General features: G+C 43.7%; 1 protein-coding gene across 11 annotated transcripts in view; it reads right to left on the reverse strand.

Moving 5' to 3' along the window:
• LOC117352366 (semaphorin-4D-like) overlaps window positions 1–21,827 on the reverse strand; it is a 348,824-nt gene that overhangs the window by 194,907 nt on the left and 132,090 nt on the right. For 3 of the 11 annotated variants that reach the window (XM_033928836.1, XM_033928862.1, XM_033928853.1), the window contains exon 3: window positions 10,031–10,184. The exons of the other annotated variants lie outside the window; for them this stretch is intronic. The gene's annotated coding sequence lies outside the window, so the exon portion shown is untranslated. The remainder of the gene's footprint in view (window positions 1–10,030; window positions 10,185–21,827) is intronic. 11 annotated transcript variants of the gene reach the window in all.

Here is a 21,827-nt window from a genome sequence, read left to right on the forward strand (position 1 = left end):
CAGAAACTGGATGGTTTGGTTGGTGGCCAGAAGGACCGCTTGGGCAGAAGTGTCTTTGATCAACCAATCGTCCAGGTAAGGAAATACCTGCAGGTGGTGAGAGCGCAGAAAAGCCGCCACCACAATGAGACATTTGGTGAATACCCTTGGAGATGAGGCAAGACCGAAGGGCAGCACCTTGTACTGGTAATGACAATGATTGATCATGAATCGGAGATATGGTCTTGAGGTTACATTGATCGGTATGTGAGTGTAAGCCTCTTTGAGATCGAGGGAGCATAGCCAGTCGTTTTGATTTAGAAGGGGATAAAGTATGGCTAAAGAAAGCATCTTGAATTTTTCTTTTACTAGATGAATGTTGAGATCGCGAAGGTCCAGGATGGGTCTGAGATCTCCTGTCTTTTTGGGAACTAGAAAGTAACGGGAGTAGAATCCCTGCCCCTTTTGATCTAGAGGAACTTCCTCTATAGCGTTCAGAAGGAGGAGGGATTGGACCTCCTGAATAAGGAGGGCTGATTGAGGACTGTTCAAAGCAGACTCTTTTGGCAGGCTTTGAGGTGGGAGAGTCTGAAAGTTGAGAGAGTAGCCGTGGCGGATGATGTTGAGGACCCATTGGTCCGAAGTGATTACTTCCCACCGGCTGAAGAACAGAGAAAGTCGACCTCCTATTGGTTGAGGCAGGAGAACAGGAACAGGGATACTGGCTATACTGCGGAGAAAGAAGTCAAAAGGGCTGTGACTTCTGCTGAGGAGGTTGTTTCGCAGGTTGCTGCTGTTGCTGCTGTCGGGGAGGCTGACGTTGCTGTTGCCTCTGACGTCGAGGTTGTTGAGCAGTGGTAGGCAATGGACGGGCTGTGAAACGGCGTTGATAAGCCGATTGCTGCCTGTATGGTCTCGGTGGAGGAGGCTTCTTTTTATTCTTGAGCAGGGTATCCCAGCGCGTCTCATGAGCCGAGAGCTTTTGGGTGGTAGAGTCCATGGAATCCCCAAAGAGCTCATCCCCTAGGCATGGGGCGTTGGCTAACCGATCTTGATGGTTAACATCAAGCTCGGATACCCGAAGCCAGGCCAAACGGCGCATAGCCACCGACATAGCTGTCGCTCTGGATGTAAGTTCAAAGGTGTCATATATGGACCTAACCATAAACTTACGAAGTTGGAATAGAGACGACAAGCAGGAGTGAAAAGATGGATGTTTTCTTGAAGGAAGATACTTCTCGAAGGAAGCCATGGTGGTAAGGAGATGCTTTAAATAAAAAGAAAAATGAAAAGCATAATTACTAGCTCTATTTGCTAACATAGCGTTTTGGTAGAGCCTCTTACCGAATTTATCCATGGCCCTTCCTTCTCTGCCAGGAGGGACAGATGCATATACACTGGCTCCTGAAGTCTTTTTAAGGGTGGATTCGACAAATAAGGATTCGTGTGGAAGTTGAGGCTTGTCGAACCCAGGAATGGGAATTACCTTGTATAGAGAATCCAGTTTACGTGGGGCCCCTGGAACAGTTAAAGGAGTCTCTAAATTTTTATAGAAAGTTTCCCTCAAGATGTCATGAAGGGGAAGCTTCAAAAATTCCTTTGGAGGCTGATCAAAATCAAGGGCATCCAAAAAAGCTTTAGACTTTTTGGATTCAGCCTCCAAAGGAATGGACAAAGACTCACACATCTCTTTCAAGAAATTGGAGAAAGAGGAAGTAGTCTGCTTGGAGGATGGGTCAGGGAGAGCCGAATCCTCCTCCTCTGAGGAACATTCTCCTTCAGAAAGAAAGGGTTCCTCTGAGTCCCCCCACAGATCAGGGTCTCTGACATGGGAAGAATGGTCCCGAGACTCAGGTGTCGATGTTTGCATGTGTCGGGTTTTGCGTACCGACTTACCCGACCTCATCGATACCGAGTCAGGCGATGTTATCGGTCGCACCGGTGCCGAAGTCTGTACCGATTGATGGTGAGCTGTCGGCTCCGGTGCAAGGACTGGCATCGATACCGATGAAGTTAGGTGAAGCGGTACCGAGACAGTAGAAGCAGGTAAGACAGGTTCGACAACCGGTACCGACACGGGTTGATGTACAACCGGTACCGATGGCTCGGTGCGGACTGGCACCGGAAGGTTCGGTGTCATTATAGCAGGAAGGAGTCGTTCTAATTGCTCCTTAAGCTGCACATGAAGGATGGCCGTAATGCGGTCATCGAGGGATGGCACCGGTACCGCTTTTTTCTTCTGCGGTACCTGCGGTGCCGCTCTACGCCCCGGAGATGAGGAGCCCGATGTCGAGGGACTCACCTCAATAGGGGCGGAGCGCTTCCGCTGGCGTCTAACCGGCGGCAGGACTGGGCTCACTGCACTCGAGGCCGGAAGACGTTCCAGCGGGGAAGGCTTCTTAGCCGGCTTACCTGACTGTTGGGATGCCGGTGTGGAATCACGCGGCGTCGAAGACGAGGGTGCCGACTGAAGCGGTGCCGAAGCCGGAGTCGAAGGAACGGGGTCGGACATCTCGGCACCGAATAACAAACGCTGTTGAATTAAGCGATTTTTTAATGTTCTTTTCTTTAAAGTAGCACAGCGGGTGCAAGAAGAGGCCTGATGCTCAGGACCCAAACACTGCAAGCACCAGTTGTGTGGGTCCGTGAGAGATATAGGCCTAGCACACCGCTGGCACTTTTTAAAACCCGGTTGAGGGGGCATGAAAGGGAAAACGGCTTCCGCCAAATCGAAGGCCGAGGCTTCGATGGTGGCAGAAGGCCCCGCCGGGGAAAAACCGAAATTGAAGAAAAAAGAAGTTTTTTTTTTTTTTTTTTTTTTTACCAAAATAAAAGTAAAGTAATAAAAGAAAGTAATAAAGTCAAAAGTTTACGCGAGCGGGAAGGCAAGTTATAAAAAAATTTCAACAGCCGTTGAAAACGCGTCTTCTTAGCTCCGCGGAAACTAAGAAACTGAGGGACCGCGCGCCTCTGTCGGGCGGGAAGGCACTCGCGCGTGCGCGGTGCGGCCGAGCTAGAACTTTCTAAAAGTTCTTAGAGTGAGATCACTCTAAAATTGTCCGTACCGGGGCTCCGTCGGTGCCGTCACCCATCAGTCAAGAATAGCTGCCTGCTTGTCCTGGGATAATAGTACTATCCTTGAATGTTATTTCTTTAATTTTCTTGTGTCAAGCAGGAAGTTGTGTGAAAGTTCTGATTCTTTCTGTATTATTTTTCTCTTACAGGCTTTATAGCTGAATTCACTCCATGGATCCATGTAATAGGTAAGTAGATTTTCTTTTCTTTTTTCCTCCTCTTCTTCTTGCTTGTGTTGGCTAGCGGTTGATTGATGCTCCAGATGTTAGCTACTACTCTAACTTGTAATAAATCATTAAGGAAAAACCTTAACTATGCTATAAGATTCCGACTTACAATAATCCCTATAAATTTGTTTTCTTTAAACTAACTATAAAAGAAATGGATAATTGAAATATCCCTAAACTATAATCCACCCATACAATTTTATCTTGGAATGCTTACACACTTTCTTTTGCAAGAGGCAACCAACAATTTTAATTATCTCTTCCTTCCAAAAAAGGGATTAAAGGAGTCAAGATTTTTAGTCAATCTCTGATCTTTAAGTTTTCTCAACTTTGGAATGATCTTCCATTTCTTTTAAGGATTTCCGGCTCATTTCAACTTTTTCACAAATCTTTAAAAACTACTTTATTTGCTAAACACTTTGAAAATTAATTTCCCGAAATTTAGTCTTATTTTTTATGGTTTTTATTTGTTAAGTTAATTATTGTAAACCGAGTTGAGCTTTCTTAGAATGATGACTCGGTATAAAAAACCAAGCCTTAAATTAGATTAGAAACCACAAATATTTTCAATATTCTAAAACTAAACTCCACCACAGTTAATAGATAAGTGTTATAGGAATTAAACTAGAATTTAGACCAACAGAGTTTTTAGGTTAAGTCCCAGAACAAGTTAGCAAAGTTAAAACTCTCAGGAAAGTACTGCTAAAAAGATAAGCCAGACCATTAAATAGCTGAGTGGTAAGGTTTACGACTTAATTTTTATTTAATTCTGAAATACCTTTACCCACTGCAATCACTTTAACTTTTGCAGAAAGAAACTTTGAAGAAATAAACTCAAATTATTTCACTAAATGTAAACAATGAAGTAATATTAAATGGTCTCCATTATATGCAATTTTTTTTCATGCATATTCATTGTGGTTATCCTGAAAACCAAACTGGAAAGGGGGGACTCCAGGACTGAGTTGATAAACACTGGTCTAAGGCAGTGTTTCTCAACTTCTTCAAGCCAAGTACCCCCTAAGTCTAACAAATATCCACCGAGTACCCCCGCCCAAGCTCCACCATAGACCCCACCCCCATAATAATAGTACTAATTGTAATGCAATTTCTTCCATTCATTTTTCATATACACACAATATAATCTTATTAAAACATAATGATAACCACAAAATTAAAAAAACACAAAGCACACTATGCAGAGAAAATATTATCATTTATATTAGGGAGGTTTTTCAACGAGGTCAAGGCAGATGACTTTAAAATATACAATGACACCTCAGTAACAACTATAGAGAAACTGACAAATATAGTGCAAAATATAGACAGCAGATATAAATTATCAAAATTGACATTTTGATCAGTAAATTATCCTTACTGATTGCAGGAAAGTACTGCTAAAAAATAAGCCAAACAGTTGAATAGCTAGTGGTAAGGTTTAGGACTATTAATTTTTATTTAATCCTAAAATATCTTTACCCACTGCAATCACTTTTAACTTTTGCAGAACAAAACTTTGAAAGAAATAAACTCAATTACTTTACTAAATATGAATAATGAAGTCATAATAAATTGTCTAAGGTAGGCTCTATCTTTCAATTTTTTATATATGTCCTTAAATATCAGCTGTTATGCTAAAGCCAAATAAAACCTTTTTTATTTCTCACTTTGGGCAGATAACTACCATGGACCCAATCAATAAATTAATACAGACTCTCTGTACAAAGTCTAACTCTCAATCAATCAATTAATCAATTAACTAAAACATTCTTTACAGAAATTACCCAATACACCAGAGACAGCTCAAATACGCCTCTGTCTCCCACCAGAAAAGCCCTTCCAACTCACCTGGCAGTTTAGAATCCTCTTAGAGAGAGAGCTGTGCTGTCCAGGATTCCTTGTGCATGCTTTGAATTCTTAAAGTTACAAAGGCAAGCTAGTCTCCCCTCAGATAACTCTAAACATTTTTTTTTCTGACAACTTTTAATTACCTTTTAATTAGTGGTACCTTGGTTTATGAGCATAATTCGTTCCAAGTATGCTCGTAATTCAAAGTGCTCGTATATCAAAGCAACTTTCCCCATAGAAGATAATGGAAACAAAAACTTTTCGTTCCACAACCCAATATAAGGCTAACTGCGCCTACCACTCTGTCTTGGGTCATCATTTCCTCTGTAATCCTTGCACACCATTTCTTAGTCTGGCCCCCCCCCCCCCCCAAGTCCTGCTCCATCACGCTCTGGTATGATTTCCTCTGGAATGAAACCCACATTCTGCATGCCCGTTCTCTGCCTCTGCTCACAACGCCCAACTTCACCCCCCAGCCTGTGGGAGCAGTGCAGATCATCTCGTGCACTTACTGTCTTTATTAGCCATTCTCTCACGCGCCATCTCAGGCCTTTGTTCCCTCTCATTCAGCGCAGGATCCATCCGACGCCAGCGGCTGGGGAACGATAAGCCAGCCCCAGTCGGTCTTCTTCCCGGCAGGATCCATCCGACGCCAGCGGCTGGGGAACGACAAGCCAGCCCCAACTGGTTTTCTTCCTGGCTCAAACGTAGATTGGTCCGGCGTCCCCTTCCCAGATCCCTGAGCTGATTTGTGCCAGTTTCAACCCGCACCGCCGTCTGGTACACCTCAACTGCGCATGCACCCGCAGAGCCAGCATCCAGAGACAGACGCTCTCTACCAGTCAGAGGCCACCGAAAAGAAGGGCGTGAGAATTTGAAGGCGGGCTTCAAAGGGAAGGTGAGGGGAAAGCACGCATGTGACTTTTCTTTAGTTTACTTTACCACGCTGGGAAATTCGGTGCATGCGTCTTTTAACTCTTCTCTGGTTTGGAGGACTCGTTTATCGAGGCAATGCTTGTTTTGCGAGTCACAGTTTGCTGAAGTGTTTTGCTCGTCTTGCAAAACACTCACAAACCTCGTTACTCGCAAACTGAGGTTTGACTGTATTTGTAACCACTGGTTACATTTACATCTTACTTATCTGTTTAATAGCCATGTTTCAGTCATGAGAACATAAGAATTGCCGTTGCTGGGTCAGACCAATGGGCCATTGTGCCCAGCACTCCGCTCACGCGATGGCCCTTAGGTCAAAGACCAGTGCTCTAAATGAGTCCAGCCTCACCTGCGTACATTCCAGTTCAGCAGTAACTTATCTAACTTTGTCTTGAATCCCTGGAGGGCGTTTTCCCCTACAACAGACTGGAAGAGCATTCCAGTTTTCCACTTCCTTACGTTTGTATGGAATCTAACCCCCTTCTATCCCCTATTAGCCAATTTTTGAGAGTTCACCGTCTCTGTTCCTCTATGGATGACTACAAAATACAGGCTAAACATTTGTGGCAACGTTTTTCCCAGAGGGGTTATCCCAAACATATTATAAGAAGGGCATATCTAAGAGCAAAATATGCCAACCGTGATCTACTGCTACTGCCAAGAAGACAAAGTGCAGTAATTGATTTGATCTATGTACAGAAATATACCACACTGTCTATGAAAATAAAACAAATATTACGTAGGCACTGGCATGTGATTCAGTTGTTAGAAGGTATGCCTGAAAGCCCTATGTTTGCATTTCAGAGACACCGCAACATAGGTGAAATACTCCACAGTACCATAACATCTAGTCAACGTGGTTACCATACGGGATGTGACAACTGTCAATGGTGCCCGTTGACAATTTCAGGGGACACATGGATACATCCAACCACGGGAATTTGAAGTTATATCCAAGGAAGTTACTAATTGTGCCACCACAAATCTATATATATAAAATCGGAGGTATGTATGTGTGTATGTATGTGTGTGTATATGTGCCGCGATCACGCAAAAACGGCTTGACCGATTTGAACGAAACTTGGTATGCAGATCCCTCACTACCTGGGATGATATGTTCTGGGGGTCTCGTGGCCCACCTGCACACATGGGCGGAGCTACAAACATAAATTCAGATTTCACCCATTCATGTCAATGGAAAAAATGTAAAAAGCTGCCATTCTCACAGTTATTCAAAAACGGCTTGACCGATTTGAACGAAACTTGGTATGCAGATCCCTCACTACCTGGGGTGATATGTTCTGGGGGTCTCGCGTCCCACCTGCACACATGGGCGGAGCTACAAACAGAAAATCAGATTTCACCCATTCATGTCAATGGAAAAAATGTAAAAAGCTGCCATTCTCACAGTAATTCAAAAACGGCTTGACCGATTTGAACGAAACTTGGTATGCAGATCCCTCACTACCTGGGGTGATATGTTTTGGGGGTCTCGCGGCCCACCTGCACACATGGGCGGAGCTACAAACAGTAAATCAGATTTCGCCCATTCATGTCAATGGAAAAAATGTAAAAAGCTGCCATTCTCACTGTAATTCAAAAACGGCTTGACCGATTTGAACGAAACTTGGTATGCAGATCCCTCACTACCTGGGGTGATATGTTCTGGGGGTCTCGCATCCCACCTGCACACATGGGCGGAGCTACAAACAGTAAATCAGATTTCGCTCATTCATGTCAATGGAAAAAATGTAAAAAGCTGCCATTCTCACAGTAATTCAAAAATGGCTTGACCGATTTGAACGAAACTTGGTATGCAGATCCCTCACTACCTGGGGTGATATGTTCTGGGGGTCTCGCGGCCCACCTGCACACGTGGGCGGAGCTACAAACAGAAAATCAGATTTCACCCATTCATGTCAATGGAAAAAATGTAAAAAGCTGCCATTCTCACAGTAATTCAAAAATGGCTTGACCGATTTGAACGAAACTTGGTATGCAGATCCCTCACTACCTGGGGTGATATGTTCTGGGGGTCTCACGGCCCACCTGCACACATGGGCGGAGCTACAAACAGAAAATCAGATTTCACCCATTCATGTCAATGGAAAAAATGTAAAAAGCTGCCTTTCTCCCTGTAATTCAAAAACGGCTTGACCGATTTGAACAAAACTTGGTATGCAGATCCCTCACTACCTGGGGTGATATGTTCTGGGGGTCTCACGGCCCACCTGCACACATGGGCGGAGCTACAAACAGAAAATCAGATTTCACCCATTCATGTCAATGGAAAAAATGTAAAAAGCTGCCATTCTCACTGTAATTCAAAAACGGCTTGACCGATTTGAACGAAACTTGGTATGCAGATCCCTCATACCTGGGGTGATATGTTCTGGGGGTCTCGCAGCCCACAACTCTATGTTGCTTGCTCAAGGGTGGGTTCACCCAAGAATTTATATGTTCTTGCTCCAGGAGGTGAAACTAAAAATGTTGTTTATAATCACGTTTTGCGTTAGCTGTATTGTATTCATTTTGTCAAATATTTCACATTATAATTTGAATATTGTACTTTTTATTAAGCTGTAAAAAAATAATTTCATTCACCACTATAAAGTATCTTTATTTGAATCCATTTACAGTGTTATTGCTATAATTAAATACCCGTGCAATGCCGGGGCATCAGCTAGTGCTATATATATCATTCAATGCCCTTGTGATAAAGTCTATGTGGGGAAGGACCCAGAGATCAATCAAGACGCGCCTAAATGAGCATGAGTCCACACAGAGACAGATACAGCACCTATAGTTAACCATTGGATAACTGAGAAGCATACATGGCAGGATATAAAATGGCGTATAACAGACATAGTAAAAATAGGGATGGAGGGTGGGAACTATAAAAAAAGCTCTTAATATTAAAGAACAAAAATGGATTTATTTACTAAATACCTTATCACCAAATGGATTAAATGAGGAAATTGACTGGATGTCTCCAATTTGAAGTTGAATTTGTCATTAAGGAGGTTTCTAACAACGTAGTAGCTATAGTATTGGTCACTTCCGGTTTAGCATATGACGATCTGCCCCAGCTGATTTTAACTAAGGGGTTTAAAACCAGAACTGACGAAAGAAGCTTTCAAACAACATGAAAGCTTAACGAGAGGAGCGGTTTCTGTAAAGCATGATAGTAAGTTGAAAAATTGTTTGATTTAGTTTATGACTATAAGATTTATATCTTGACTAGCAGTAGAAAAAGGTTTATAATATATAATAAGATATTCTCTTTGGGTAACATTTTGTATTTATGTGCTTTTTAGATCTATTAGGGAGCCTCGACCCTGAGGAAACATGGACATGCTGGTGGAGGCGCTCCCCTAAAAATTATCTAAGTTAAGTAATAAATTTCAATGATATATAGTAGGTTAAAATTAAAACAGTATATATAAAAAAACACGTCTGATCCCATGAAGATTGGGTTTGGTGATTTTTGTCACATGAACCATTCGGTAACTTAACCCTCCGAGGATCGGGTATATCCTTCAAATGAGAGTAAGGATTGCTCTAAATGTGATTTCATAAATAATATTGGAAGTTTGGATTGATGTGAAAAATAAGATTGAATTCCAGTACCTAATTTTAGGATCAGCATTAGAATGTAGCTTTCTCCTTGCATGGTGTACATTTGCCAGTGTGGTCATGCATCTGCTGCTGGATCTGCTTCCATCCCACCATTACCTCCCTCCTTTCCTTCTCTATCTGAAACGCTGCAGTCCTCCATCCTGTAGCATCTGCTCACCTAACATTCCCATCCACCTCCTTCTCCTCCAACATACACCTATCCTGATTTTCACCTCACATGCCTTTTCCATGCTCACACAAAGTTGAATAGTCCCTTTACTCATTCACAAACCACATCTTCATACTCCACTGCTTGAAGATACTTAAAACTAACAGAAACATGAACTCACCTGCTCACCCACAAACCTAGAATAGTTGAAATGCTATACACAAACATGAGGACAAGATACCACATAAACCACAGGGATTTCTGGGGTACTCCCCCATTTTCTTGACCTCTCTGGTTCTTCCCTCAACCTTTCCAGCTTTCTCTTTATCAGGTTTCTGAAGCAAAGAAAAAAAAAAAAAGCAATGAGGAAGTGAGGACTGAGTTTGCTCAGTTCAGAATGTGTGCAATATTTTGTGCAGTTATCCTTGTGCCATTTCACTGTCAAGTAGATTTTAGTGCAACGACCAGCACCTTCTCTGGTCAGTATGCACATTAATAACATGAAAAACCAAAGCATGTGCTAAAAAATGGAGTGCATTTCAAATTAAGGTTCTTATTAAGTTATTGTGGTGATTTTAGTTCATACAGTTCCTAATGTTCTAGTACCTCAGTTCTACATAGGGGTGGTAGATTCAAGAGCAATGTTAGGAAATTCTACTTTACGGAGAGGATGGTGGATGCCTGGAATGCGCTCCTGAGAGAGATGATGGAGAGGAAAACTGTGACTGAGTTCAAAGAAACATGGGATGAACACATAAGATCTAGAATCAGAAAATAATATTAAATATTGAACTAAGGTCAGTACTGGGCAGACTTGCACGGTCTGTGTCTATATATGGCCATTTGGGGGAAAATGGGCTGAAGAGGGCTTCAATGGCTGGGAGGGTGTAGATGGGCTGGAGTAGGTTTTGACGGAGATTTCAGCTGTTGAAACTCAAGCACAGTACTGGGTAGAGCTTTGGATTCTTGCCCAGAAATAGATAAGAAGAAAAAATTTAAAAAGTTTAAATTGAATCAGGTTGGGCAGACTGGATGGACCATTTGGGTCTTTATCTGCCGTCATCTACTATGTTACTATGTTATATGACCCTTTGCTATGGTTTTCTCAAAGACTATCTTTACTTTTATCTTTATTAAATGCCAAGGTATCTGAGAAATGTGTACTGCTTCTTTTTTTAAATATTTTGCACAGTACAGGAAATGCATATCTATTTCTACAGTGTTGCACTGCAGGCACAGACCAGCTTCTTGTGGGGTTTCTATTGGTGCATTTCTGTTTCTCATTTGTGGTCACTCACTTTGTATTTGATGAGAATCTGTTTGCATTTTGCATGTATGACCCAGATGAGCTATTTGGCAAGTGTGTAATTTCTGTCCTCCCAGAATTCCAGAGGGTGCTACAACTAAGATATACCTGGTGGGAAACTGCAAGGTGGACTTACACAATCACATCATATTTGTTTATTCAACCATAACTTGTACGAGGACCACATGAAAGGCAAGCTGCCATCTCCTTTCTCGTCAATTCTAAACAGTATTTCATTACTCATAATTAACTTTCTGTGAACAAGAAAGGAATGTGAAGATAAAGAAAATTTCCAGTTATTGTACTTTGAAGGGCAATACAGCTAACTAGAAAGTGCATTATGGCAAGTTTTATCTCACCTAGTCTTGCATGTTTGATATAAGAGGTGTATGCAGGGTGTGTGTGTGTGTCAGCTGTCTCATTTCTGGAATTGCATAGAGTCAACAGCTTCCATCCTATGAGACTACCACCCCATCTCACTCAAAAGCCAAGATGGCAGACTCCTACGCAATTCTGAAGGACAACTCATGGTGGCTTCTAAAGCCAACACTGACAGCAAGCCTCAGAACAGGCACCTTCTCTAGTTCTTGGGCTGGTGAGTGTTCCTAGAGTCAAACAGCATATGGGGAGAAAGTTGGGAATCAAAAAAGGAGAAGAAATAGAAAATGAAGTGGCACTCTTTGGTCCATATCATTGTGAATAGACTAGCCAGGCCTACAGATCCCATAGTGGCATACCCAATACTGATGAACAATCTGCTGTAGGAGTTATGACAGGAATATTCGGCACGCAAGATATAGCAAAGCAGTAGTTCATAGGGTGGTTCTCAAAGGAACTCGAAGAATCTCACAAAATGGCACATGAGATAATACAAATTTGTCTACTTCTCTAAATAAATAAATACTGTATTCCACAACAGTACACATGGAAGCTCAAGTTGCTGCTTTACATCTCTTCCACAGAGGCACATCTTGTCCACGTAAGTAGATATTGCATTGCGTGAGTATACTGGGTGTTCTTTTTCCTTATTATATTACTTAGAAATATAGATCTTAATCCATCTTCACATGTAAGTCTGAATAGCTGGCAAACCCTTCTTACTACTATGCACGATAAATGAATTATTCAGATTAGCTGACAAGCTTTCTTTTTTTTTTCCAAATACAGTATAAAGCATTCTTGAGACCTATTGTATGAAATTTCATTTCTTCAGTGTTCTGAATACACAACGGGCATAAAAATAACAAAGGAGAATTGGCAAAATTTGTCCTAAGATTTGCTCCTGTAAATATCAGCTTGTCCGTGCATTTGTCCAGAACCAACTTTTGTGAAATTCAAGGCTTTGTTAAAAACTCACCTGTTCAGAGAAGCATTTGATTCCACAGACTCTTGATACCATTCTTGCAGGGGGGGTTTCTTACCTTTTCCTCGACTTGTACTCTGATGGAGACTTGTGGGAAGAGACAAATTTGTGATGTTCTTCCTTGTGGTGACTGGTGGGACTCCATATACTATTCTGTCAATTATTATAGAATTATTTTCCTTTCTATTTTCATATTCTATGTACACCGCTCTGATCCATTTGCTGGAAAAGGCGGCTAATCAAGAATAAATAGACCATAAAACAAAAACACCCTTTCAATTTGATCTTTCTTCCATATCAGCCAGCTGCAACTTGATCAGTAAATACAGAAGTGTTGATCCTTCAGCTTCCCATAGAGTTTTAAGAAAGCATGCCAGATACCGGTAATATTCAGAATCAAAGAAGAGAACAAACTGCCTCAACAGCATAACCCTGTGCAGATTTGCTGCTCTGAAAAATCCCACTGCATTCAATAGGAAAAACACATATACCTGGTATTAGAAACTGAAGCCAAATCAACTATCAATGTACTCGCATTCATGCATAGACCTTTAAACAAAAACAATCTAACACTTGATTTGAGGCCTTTAAATCAGAGAGCAAAAGTATTTCCAGAGGGCATAATAGGCTTTGATGGCAGAAGTGAAGAGAAGGGAATCTAGACTCACTGTCCTTTTCCAGCAGAAACCTTTCTTGCACTGAAATTACTATACAATATCTAGAGCAAACTCACTGGAAGCTCTTTTACTCTTGGGTTATCTGCCTGCTTGGCCAGAAAAGAACCTTCAGAACAGTGGCAGAGCGAGGGTGAGAGGCGGCCCCCCCCCCCCCTGCTCCTACCCCAATCCCCCCTGCCCAATGCACGCCCCCTCTTCCCTTCTCCCGTACCTCTAGTTGTTCATTGCTGTGAGCAAACTTCAACATGTGCCTGACATCACTTACTATGCGCGACACCCAGAAGTGATATCAGTAGGAAAGACGACACGGTCGCGAGGAGAATGTTAGTTGTTGCTCATGGAAGTGAACAGCTAGAGGGAAGGGGACAGCAGGCAGATATTCTCGCAACCCACCCACCTCCCCGGGTTGGCTTCTTTGCTAGCTATCTGAACTGAGGCCACGCTGAGGAGACGCATGCCCTAGGTCGGGCGGAGGGGCACTTGCGCATGCGCGGTCTATTCGCAAGCTTGAAGATCTTCAAGCAAGTTTGCTTGTGAGAACATCCGCTAGGGGGCTCCGTAGATGATGTCACCCACACGTAGAGAATATCTGCCTGTCTCCATTCAAGCCCAGATTTCCAAAGGAAAGCTTTAATTATATGACGCTGTCCTCACCAGAGACACAAACATTCATAAGTCCATAAACTCTCTAACTCAGAGGTGTCCAACCCGCGGCCCGGTAAGGTGTTTCGTGTGGCCCGGCTTGAAATTAGTGGTGCTCGATTCACCAATTTGAATCGATTCATTTCCTATTAAAAAAAAAAAATCGGACTCACCGATTCAGTGAGTCCTGAGTCAACTCTCCTAAAGCAACAGCGGTGGTGAAAAGGCTGCTCCTGGCCTGCCCGCCTGTGTCTTCCCTCTGCCGCGACATTAATGACATCACTAATGATGCAGCAGAGGGAAGCCCTGATGGGCAGGTCAAGAGCAGCCTGTTTACCGCTGCTGTTTTAGGAGACCCAAAAGTTGCGGTCTCATGGGGGGGGGGAGTCGGTCGGGAAGTGCTGCACAGGGGGGATGGGAGGGAGAGATGAAAACTTCTGCACAGGGAGATAGGAGGGAGGAAGGAATGGAATTCCCTTTTCACCCGCTGAATCTCGCTGTGCTGGCTGTGTCAGAATCAAATCTTGTCGCGGTCTCGTCATCCTTTCACCTCTTCCCTGTGCCATCAACTTTTCTTCCTCTCCTCCCCTGTACTCCAAGATTTGCTTCTTCAGGACACGATATTGGCAGCAATTACCACACACTGCATGCCGCTGAAGAGGGAAGACTTCCAGATTAGCGGCAGGCAGCATGTGAGAGTCACTGCTGATATTATGACCCGAAGAAGCAAACCTTGGAGTACAGGAGAGGAGATGAAATAAAGCTAGTGGCACAGGGGAAGGGAAGAGGAGAAAGGAACTTCAGGAAGGAAAGTTGGTGGCAAAGGGAGAGGGAGACATGCATGGTAAGGTGAAGAGGATAAAATTGTAAATAATAGAGGGGAGGAAGGGAGAGATGGTGCGTGGGGGGGGGGATAGAGAGATTTGACACAGGGCACAAAGGAAGGGAGAGGGAGAGAGAGAGAGAGAGAGAAAGAGAGAGATGGTAGACAGTGGGAAAGATAAAGAAATGGCAGATATGGCAGTGGAAGGGAAGGTACAGAGACACAAGAAGCATGGTGAGCACAGAAAAAGAAGAAACATCAAATCAGCAAGAGACCCCGCTCTGATGAAGCTCGCCTCTGCAATAAAAGTGACTGGGAGAACCAGGCTTCCGCTGTCAGTGGCACACGTGGAGGATCACTCAGTCAGGGTAAGTATTATTGCATTTTTGGGTTCCTCTCCATAGTGTCCTTTTAATGAAGGTTTATTATTAGATACGTACATCTTCTATTCTACTGACTGCAAATTTGGGACCTGCTCGACCTTTTATTTGCTCACCAGTTAGCGTTAGCGCTTGAGCAGCCCCAGACAATTTTTTTTTCTTCCAATGCATCCCAGGGAAGCCAAAATGTTTGACACTCCTGCTCTAGCTTTTCTACTGATGCCCTGCTGCTGGTTCTGGCAGTGGCCCCACTCTCACCAGATCTACCCACCATCATGTAAATTTCTTGCATTTGCTACCAGGTCTGTTCCTCAGCTGACAGGAGACCCGTCACACTGTCCCCCATTCTTCAGTCCTAATCCTTTTCAATAATCTCCCCTACTTACCCTCAACACTCACTAGTTCCACTGATTCTTTCCAGAGACCCTGTGCAGAGCTCAGCTTCCTCCACAGCTCTTGCAGCTCAGCCCCTCCTTCCTGTGACTAGAAACCTTCTGATTAGCTGGATCCTACCACAGCCTCTGCACTGGAAGGGGAGAGACATTAGAGCTGTAGTGGGATAAACTCCAAAAAAATATCCACTTCTGGCTTTCAGACAGGCAGGTCACACATTTTTTGAATTCTGAAAAATCCAGACAGTTGGCAATTCTAGCCTCCTGAATCCTGAGTACATCTGATAGGGATCCCCTAAACTTCTGGACCCTAGACACATGCCTAGTTTGCATATGGTTTAATCTGGCTCTGATTGCACCCTGTAGTTAAAACTATAAAATCAAGTAGCATAACAAGGGCGGGGCAGCGGGGGTGGTCTGCCCATGGTTTACGAAATTGGGAGGTGTTGGAGCATTCATGGGGCTAGGGTCCACTGGCCTAGGTTACCAGATGTCCAGATTTTCCTGGACATGTCCTCCTTTTCAAGGACATGTCCGGGCTTTGAAAGCTTCCTGTAAAAATTGCATCAAGAGGGAGCATCCGCATATGCGCGGATGCTGTCTGGGGGCAGGGCTGCAGGGGAAGGTGGAATGGGGGCAGGGCAGGGGGTGAAACATGGCATGGCGCAGGCGAAACAGGGGGGGGGGGGGCCTGTGGGCATGGCCATAGGTCCAGATTTTCCTTTGGGAAAATCTGGTAACCCTACACGGGCCTAACAGCTATATGTAGGCAGACCACGGCCCTGCAATTACTCCACGCTAGTGCTGCCAGATTTGTTGATTTGAATGGATTCACTGATTCACTTTGGTGAATCTATTCGCATCAATTTGTTGTCTGAGAAAATTGGACTCACCGATTCAGTGACCAACACCCCCCATCCACACTACCCTGATGAGACCTGACATACCTACGAAGCTTACTAAAGCAGCAGTAGCAGCACTCTGAATGGACTGCTTCGCAGCCTTCCCCACCTGTGCTTTCAGTGATGTGGCAGAGGGAAATCCTAGCGGGGCAGGCCGCGAAGCAGCCTGTTCAGAGCGCTGCCACTGCTACTGCTTTAGGAGTATGTCAGGTCTCATCAGGGGGCAGAGCAAAAGAGGCACAGGGTGGGGAAGGATGCAAAACCAAAAGTTGGTCCAGGGCACCACAATCTCTTGAGCCGTGCCTGGATTCAAGGAAAGCTTTATTAGCCACTGGAGGCTAGGAGGCTCTGAGAAGATTTTGTAACTTTTTTTGTTGATTTATTGAATAAATTGCCTCTGGACTGAACTTGATTATGTTTAACTAAACTTTAAACCCTCAAATAAAGAAATGATTTCTGTTTAGTCCAGATCCTATATATGCTTAATTTAACTGTCAATTTGAATAAAACCTAGATGAACCATGAATCATAGGTGCACCCCCAATATTCTTTTCAACACTGCTTGAGATCAAAGCTGAAATCTTAGGGATTTAATGATGAAGAGCAAAGCAGGAAGAAAGGCTGTTTGTCCTCAGCTACTGCTTCCACCTCCCTCTGCAGTCCAGCGGTTAGATATTCCTTAGCCAGCCACACCTTATAGCCAGCATTTTTCTACCCACCCTCCCCCAGCCCGGTATGACATATTTCCCTCCTCTCTTTCTCCTTTCCCCAAGTGCATCTGGCCCTCACCCTTGCACCTACACCCATTTCACGTTCCCCACGGTGCTATTCAGTGACTTAGTAGCAGAGAATAAAACAGGCTGCAGGTGTAGGGGCCTTTCCTCTGTGAATCCCACCTGTTTCCATGTAGGCGGGACTCGCAGAGGGAAGGTAAAATTATGTCCTTACCTGATAATTTTCTTTCCTTTAGTCACAGCAGATGAATCCAGAGATTAGTGGGATTACATCCATCAACCAGCAGGTGGCGATAGAGAGCACAGCCTCCCGACCAACCAGTATAGGTCTTCTCAGAGCAGTTGAAATAAAGCACATAAAAGGCATGAAACATATGAGATATATGAAACATAAGAAACTCATCTTCCCTCACATGTGCTACCCGAACCTCTGATGCTTTAAAATTGAGAATGCAAATTCAGCCGAAACGCAAGCTCAAACCGTGCCTGAGAGTGACAAACCCCACAATAGGGTAGGGCTCTGGATTCAGCTGCTGTGACTAAAGGAAATAAAATTATCAGATAAGGACATAATTTTACCTTCCTTGTCATCAACAGCAGATTAATCCAGAGACTAATGGGATATACAAAAAAGCAGTCCAAAAGTGGGGAGGGAAATAAACAAGTTAACCTTCATAACACATGTGAGCAGGAGCAATCCGCACCATGCTGCGGAATTCACAGCTACAGTGCCCCTCCACAAATAGTATGAGTGCAAAGCAGAATCCTATCGTGACAAGAGATGACTCCTCATCCAACTAGAGCCCTCTCAAAAAACAAAGTCCATAGGACTCCCAAAGGAGGCAAACTGCTGACCAAAGTCAAGAAGAATGCCAGAGGAGAGGTAAGGCACCCCCTTGTACCCGGGCAGCGAAGTGTCAAGTGGCTTTCCCAGAGTCCCAAGGAGATACAGTGGCAACCTCAGGGCACTGAGGTAGCTGGTCCAACCTCTAGTCCACTCCTCCACATGGAAGAACCAAGAACGAGTGGAAAGAACAAACTCTGAGCAAGAGAGAAAAAGCTGAAAAAAACACTCACCCGCCAGTTGAGTAGGAACAGCCAACAGAAATAGCCAGACCACATACCTCCATAAGTGAAGGATATCCAACTTCCTAAGGAGTGACCGGCTAGTGAAAACCAGTACTCCTATACCTTCAATCTTCCTCTTGCTTTCTTCATGGAAAAGGAGAATATTACAGAAGGCACCATATCAGTTCGGGTAAGGGACCTGGTAGGGCCCAGGTGTTACCCTGAAGAGGGTGAGGTAGGGAGCTGGTTGGACCCAGATGTAACCTCAAAAGCTGGCACCATGTGCCAGAACACCCCTCTTTCCACACAGCCAGGACTTGCTCAAAATCTACCCGTAGAATCCAGGAGCTGTGAGAAACACATCCATCAGTCTGCTGGAGATAAAGTATACTGGTTGGTGCATCCAAGATATACCTGAGGACAACTCAGTGCTCTATCTCCACCTACTGGTTGATGGATGTAATCCCACTAGTCTCTAGATTCATCTGCTGTTGATGACAAGGAAGGCCCTGATGCCGGCAGCCTGTCTTAATCGCTGCCATTGCTGAATCGCTGAAAAGAGCCATGGAGAAGGGAAAGTTGAAGGGGGTGCAGGTGCAAGGGAGAGGGCCAGATGCAAAGGCTGACAGAAGAGGAAAGAGTTCCCAGAGCACATTGTTGACCTCGGGAGCCCCCCAGCATCCCACTCCAGCAGAGGGAAAGCCTGAATTAGTGAGTCTGATCATTTTTCAAAAACAAATCAATTCAGCAAAACTGAATTGATGAATTGATTTGAATTGTGAATCAGGCAGCACTAGTTCTGAGTAAAGAGAGGATAAGTTGGAGGGAAGAGGCACTAAGGGTTAAAGAAAAGGTTGAAAAGTGGTAGGACGGTTGAGACTAGGAAGAAAAAAAAAAGCAATAACAAGCAAAGAAAATATAATTTTCAGATTTGTGTGTGCATAATTCATATCTTATCAGCTGTTTCCCACAACTGAGCAAGTCCAAGAATCACTGGTCAGCTTTGGGTAGATGCTGAAATCTGCTCTTTTATTCCAACCTTGCAGTCATTGGGGTAAATAAGGTACTTTTTCTCTGGACAGTTCTGATATTCAGAGGGGTTATAGTAAGGGACTGAATCCAAATGGGAATGGAAAGTAACACTGTTCCAATGCCACACAAATATTAAAAATATTACTCCCCCATTATGTCCCACAGGAGGTAGAAATATGTGTGTGTGTGTGGAGGGGGGTGTCAGTTTTGCTAGTGGTCCCCCCAATATTAGGTGGTAGGGGTTAAGTTCGAGGCATACTGACAAACGCCGGTCCCAGATTCAGTTCCCTCACTGAAGTTTCACCAGGAAGTAGAATCAAATAATAGGCACAGCCAGAGATGATTGCATAAAGAATATATTATAGAAATAGGCTTACAGAAAAGCAATATTTATAAGCATTACAATTAAGCATTACAATTAAGTAGAGAGCAAAGCAGTTTCCCTGCCTTACATAGTCCAGAAGGAAGTGTGAAGTTCCAGGGAAAGGCAGAGAGGGAGAAAAGGGGGATGGTCTAAGCTTCGTGTTCCATAGATAAAGGGAAGGATAGACAGAGAAAGAGAGGGAGAGCCAAGACCCCTCTCCTCCAGAGATAGAAAGATAGATTGATAGATAGGTTGATAGAACAGAGAGGAGGCTTTTATACTTTGGAATCTTATTCTGTGTATAGAAAACTATTGAGCTTCAATAGAAGTTAAATCTTTCCCTCCTTAGTAAACAGCCGAAGAATAGGCTATGGGCATATATGTATTTCCAGTCTGTCTCGGACAATAGTTTCTGATTAAGTTATCTGTGCACCATTGTCCTAAGCACCCTCTTAATCAGACATTAACACCTTTTAGCTAGTCATGATTCAATCAGGGCTACCAGGGATACTTAAAACATATCAATCAGGGCTACTTAAAACCGTCTTCCTGCCCTCAGGGTCTATCTGCATTCCCATGCCAGAGTCAGATTGATATAATTTCCCATAGGCCTCGCTGACATAAGTAATGCCAACTAAAAATACTGAATGGTAGCGATAGCTAGGCTGACAGGGGGGAGGTAGGGACACTTGATTATGTGAACCTAAAGAAGTAGCACAGCAGCAGCAGGAAAAGATGACAGGAGACTGTATGTTCTTGGTTTTGCTCTCTGGCATTCCCCTCCTGTTTAATTGCTGAATCCTTGCTCCCTTCTTTACTCTTGGCAAAACCCTGCAGCCATCTCCTAGGTCTCAACTCAGCATCCTGAGCTGGACGCTTGTTCCTTGGCCATTGGAGCAATATCCTACAGGCAACCCAGAACATAGTGGCTTAGTATGAGTATATGCCCCTATGCCCTGGGCTGCTGGTATATGTTTTCCTACTTGGCATGTAATCTTTGAGGTTTCAAACTATGATCCTTGCTGAAGTGAGCATGTGGCAAAGAATCTAATGTGAACTCTGCAGGCAGAGGGGGGGGGGGGGCCACCATTGGCCTGGAATCTGTGAGTACCACGGGAAGCGCTGCAGTGCAAAAGGGGATGGGGAACCAGTCCCAGAAAACAGGAATGTGCCTGGAGCCAGGGAGAGCAGAGCAGGGAAACGATCTAAGCCTGTGGCCAATAAGGGGGGGGTCACAAATTGAAAATAAGCTAAACCAATCAGAGGAATTCCTCGCCGGTAGAGGAGAGTGAGAAGTAAGCAGCAGTGAAGGAATGGGTGAGCTAAACCTGCATGAACAGCAACTGGCTAGGGAAAACTGTTTTGGAGCTTGCAGGGAAGTGGAGGGAAATAAAAGTCTGGGTCAAGGGGAGATGAGAAGCAGAACAGAGTAAAAAGATGTAAGGAATGGAGCAGTAAGAGAGCTAAATATAACACATCACATTATGCCTACGGAGGAGAAAAATTAAAAAGTATAGAGGGAGGGGCAGGAGGACAAGGAGGAGAGATGAAGAAGAAATTAGCGGAAAGTGAAAAATTGGGGGAAGAGTGTGGTGTAGATGGACTGAGGGAAGAGAAGTACTGGTTGGAGAAAAGTGCTGTGGATGACCTGAACAGAGAGAGAATGATGCTGACAAGCTGCGAAAGGCAGGAGAGTGTGGCAAGACCCTAGCTTTTGATTTGTCCATATTACCTGCTCTGCTCTTGTCATTTAGATACAGGCTGGTTGTTCACTACTTGTATTTTGGTTTTCCTTTGCAGGGTGAGGGGAAATTTGTTGTGAGTTATGAGTTATGAGTTTAGCACCCCCAATCATTTTCAAAAATTGGCTCCTATGCCCTGAACCAAATGTGACTTGTATATGCAGGAGACCACAAAATTACAGCTCACATATAAATACAGCTCACATATTTTTATAAAGCCTTAGAGCCTACTAGTAAGCTAATGTATGTATTCCTTTAGAAATTTTATTTATTTCATTTCCTCCCCAATGAGCTCAGAACGGGTTACGGACTAACATATATATTATATACAGTTTACAGGTTGCAATTTGCCATAGTTTTAGTGCAAGGTTTTTCATACAAGTTCTTCCTCTTGCTATGACCCAGCAATGAAGATTGATATGATATTATTTAACATTATCCATATAGAAAACATCAAAATTTGGAGCTAAATTGACAAAAGATAAACAGGGGGAAGTTTGTCTTATAAAAACGAATGAGACACATAGGTAGAATCAAGGACATGAATGACATC

This window comes from Geotrypetes seraphini, chromosome 1 (genome assembly GCF_902459505.1).
Source record: "Geotrypetes seraphini chromosome 1, aGeoSer1.1, whole genome shotgun sequence".
In the NCBI taxonomy this organism is placed as follows: domain Eukaryota; kingdom Metazoa; phylum Chordata; class Amphibia; order Gymnophiona; family Dermophiidae; genus Geotrypetes; species Geotrypetes seraphini.